A 3,939-nucleotide genomic window follows, 5' to 3' on the forward strand; every position below is an offset into this window, starting at 1 on the left:
TCTCAGAATGGACAGATCCACCCTTCCTGAAGTCAGGGAAGACTTCACAGAGAGCTGGACCCTTAAAGGCATAGGATTTCGCCAGACAAAAAGGAGAAAAGGTCTGGAATGAATAAAGTTCTGCTGCTGCTAAGTTGCTTCAGTCGTGTCTGACTCTGTGCGACCCCATAGACGGCAGCCCACCAGGCTCCTCCGTCCCTGGGATTCTCCAGGCAAGAACACTGGAGTGGGTTGCCATTTCCTTCTCCAATTCTAAAAAGTAAATGCTCTAAAAACACAATCAAAGCTTTCCCCCACGTGGGATCCTGCAGCAGGGTGGCGGCGCTGCTGCGGGCAGGCTGGTACCGTGCCCACAGAGATGGTCTGCAGCAGAGTCCACCTCGGTCCAGCCAGAACCTGGTGCTGCTACCAGCCGAGCGGAGAGCGGACCCTGTCCAAATCCTGTGCCTTGGGAAACAGAAACGGCTTTCTCTCTCGCTGGCTCCTTAATATCACACAGGAATTAGCCAAAAACAAAGAAATGAAAGAAAGTTAAAAAAAAGTTCTGAGACAAGGCCAGAAAGCCGAGGAGACACAGAACCATCGAATCGGAAATTCTGAGAAGGAAAGAGGTGATCAGGAAAGAAGCTGGGGGAGATCACGGGCAGCAGGAAGGAGAGTCTTGATGAAGTCAGTCAAAGTGACCTTGGCGGGAAAATCAAGGAGGGTGTCGAAGAAGCAGCCACGACAGCTGAGCCGTTGGCCGAGTTGTTGTCCAAAGGCGGGGAGAAGCTCTACTGGACTGCCACCCTCAAAGCCGCCTGCCAGGGTGTGGAGTCCCTCTAGAAGGAGACGGACCAGAGCATCCTCAGGCAGACTGGGCCTACCTGTGGCTGGAGAGAAGTTGAAGGAAGAGGAAGTGTTTGAAGCCAACGAGGAGGCACTGGAGGTCGCTGCACAAGGACTCCAAGTGGGCCCAGCAGCTGAAGGACCTCAGGGACAGCAATGTGGTGCTTGATCGGTTCTTTGAGATGAAGATGAAGTGTGCCAAGAGCAACAACGCCTTGGGCTGGGTGTCCCACAGTGCTGATAGTCAAGGTCAAGGACTTGCTGACAGTCAAGGTCACAGCAAGATGATGGATGCAGAGGCCTGTGCTAATCACCACCTTCCAGGCCCAGTTGGTGATGGTGATCAAGAACCCCAAAGGCGAGTTGGTTGAGAGCGACCTGGACAAGGTACCGCTAATGTTGTACATGCGGGTGCTCTGCCCAGACCAGGATGAGCTGAAACCCTCTGTCTCCTGGTGGCTCCCGGACATCTCAGCCTCCAGCAGAGAGCAGCTCCTATGAGCAGGGTGGCCACAACTGAGGCCTCCCGGACTGACCCTCACTCAGGACACACGGGGTACTGGTGTCCATCTGCAGCAACCAGATCTCTGGGGACAGGACCGTCAGCTCTGTCGCTGCCCTACCAGGCTGGCTGCAACCCCAGCTAAATGGGGCGAGGAGGGGACAGTCTGCACTGCTGCCCTGCCCCCGGCAGGCTGGTGGCTGCTGGGCCACAGGCGCACAAACCAGGCAGGGCCCAGAGGCTCCCAGCCCCGAGACTCCCTCCCAGGGCTGAGCCGTGGGGGCTGGGCCCACTGGCCACATCAGCCAGGCTGTTTAAGCTCCTTTTTTTTCCTTAACAGTGCCCTGGTTATCCTGCATATAAGCCAGATTTGGAAATAGTAAAACACCAAAGTAAAAAAGAGCAAAAAAAAAAAAAAGCTTTTCCTGATACCAGCATGCAGAGCACACAAAAGACCTTTTCAGATCCCTGAACCATCCGTCTGAAGTCTTGGGTTCTTACTGCAGCAGAGCCTAGATTCTTCTTTCCAGTACATTTGTGTGATGGTCTTGTTGGAGTCACAGATCAGATCACAGTATGTGAAGGTGAGGATGGAGTTTCCTGAAAAGAGAAGAAACTCCTGGAATCAGTCATCTTGGGAAATACTCAGGCCTTGGATAAGAAATAAAGATTTTGTAAGCCACTTAGGAGAGAAAGTTTTCCTTCTCTCTGGGGCTAAGGTTCTAAGGCAGGGATATTCCTGGAGCTTTTCTGATATTGGGATGAGCGTAGGGCCTCGCTGATGGTTCAGAGGATAAAGAATCTGCCTGCAGTGTAGGAGACCCAGGTTTGATCCCTGGTTCTGGAGGATCCCCTGAAAAAGAGAATGGCTACCAACTCCAGTATTCTTGCTGGAGAATTCCATGGACAGAGGAAGAAGCCTTCCAGGCTGCAGTCCATGGAATCACAAAGAGCTGGACACGACTGAGCGACTAACACACACGAGTAAAACTAAGACATTCAGCATCAGACGTACCCTCTGTCACTGGCCTGCCTTCTTGATCTCTCTGAGTCACAAGCTGCAGTTTCATGCTGCAGATGGAAATTTTCCATGAGGATTACTCAGTAGGAAACATGTCATTCTGTCTGCATGGTTGTCATCAGGTCCTGTTCTGTAACAGCTAGGCTGCAACATTAGCTGCAGTAACAAACAGCCCAAAAACCTCTATGGCATAAAACAGGGAACATTTATTTCTTGTTTATCTACATGTTTAATGCGGGCATGTGCCTTGTGTGGCCTCTGCTTAAAGCTGTTATCTCTTCAGGCCCTTAAACCTCCCCCCCCACCCCGCCCAGCAGTGGTGGATGTGACTTCTGCTGGTCCAAAGTGATGCCACACATGGGCAAAGGCAGCAGAATGATGGTGGCCACAGACCCCGATCCCATATTCCAAAGGAATCACTTGAGTCCTTGGATGAAGGGTATACGGCTTTAATTAGGAAAATGATAATCAAATTTGAAATGTACTGAGCAGGCAGTTAGCTTTCCTGACAAAATAACTCTGTAACGATGGTCTGGTCATAGGAAGGTGAAGAAAGAGAGATGATGGAATAAGCAGAGAAGAGAGGATGAGTGAAGCTTGAGAAGCAAATAGAGACATAAGAGAAGTGAAGGCAAGAAGGAGATTCATGAGCGTGAGTATTGCCCATCTTCCCCCGAGGTGGCTTTGGCACAGCTTTCTCCTCCTCCTCTGATGCTCCATGGTCGTTCATTTCTCTAGGTTCTGACTACTTAATTGAACCAAGAAAGACCTGTAGGCAAGAGGAGGCAGAAGGGAAGGGCACGATGATGTCGGCACAGTAAGTCTCCTACATATGAACCTTTAAGTTGCTAACTATCAAAGATGCAAATGTGCATCTGGTTCTAGCAAGGAACCAGAACCATCAACGTGCCATCAGTGTCAGGCGTGAGTGAGACTGCAGCTTGCCCTCCGTCTCCCGTTGCTGACGATCCTTCAGCTCTCCCGCCTCCCACCTCCTCTTCCTCCTCTAGTCCATAGCTCTTCTTGTCTGTTCACTGGATGCCAGCCACCGTGTGCCAGCTGTTGTACTGTTCTACTGTACTTTCCAAGGTCCTGTGCTATAAGATTAAAAGTGTTTTGTTTACTTTTGTTTTTATGTATTGTGTGAAAAGTATTATAAATCAATTACAGCACAGTACTATAGTCTGTATGTAATGTGTATACATGTGTATATTGTGATTGTGCTAGTTGGGTACCTGGGGTAACTTCTGTTGGACTTATGAACAAACTGGGTTTAACAGACGTGCACTCAGAATGGAACTCGTGATGGGGGGCGGGGGGATGGTGACTCAAAGATGCCTGAGTGTGGACTCTCCAAGATGGGCAACTGGAGGAAGAACAAGGAACAGAAAGGGGCCAAGGAAAATGGAAGTGGCCACGGAGAGTCTAAAATTCAGTATCTGCTTAAGCCAGGGAGACACTGCAGCTGATGAAACTGCTCATCTTCTTGAAATATCAGATTCTTCCTCTGCTGCCCTCTGCCTGATGATGATGGTGAAGCTCACCCTCCTGAGACTTGTCTCTGGGACAATTACTAATAGGTTGGGAA

At 50.1% G+C, this 3,939-nt stretch overlaps 1 pseudogene; it reads left to right on the top strand.

Moving 5' to 3' along the window:
* Positions 1–358: 358 nt before the first annotated feature.
* Positions 359–1,199, top strand: LOC102281465 (mitochondrial import inner membrane translocase subunit TIM44 pseudogene; annotated as a pseudogene).
* Positions 1,200–3,939: the final 2,740 nt, after the last annotated feature.

This window comes from Bos mutus, chromosome 9 (assembly GCF_027580195.1).
Source record: "Bos mutus isolate GX-2022 chromosome 9, NWIPB_WYAK_1.1, whole genome shotgun sequence".
NCBI classification, from domain to species: domain Eukaryota; kingdom Metazoa; phylum Chordata; class Mammalia; order Artiodactyla; family Bovidae; genus Bos; species Bos mutus.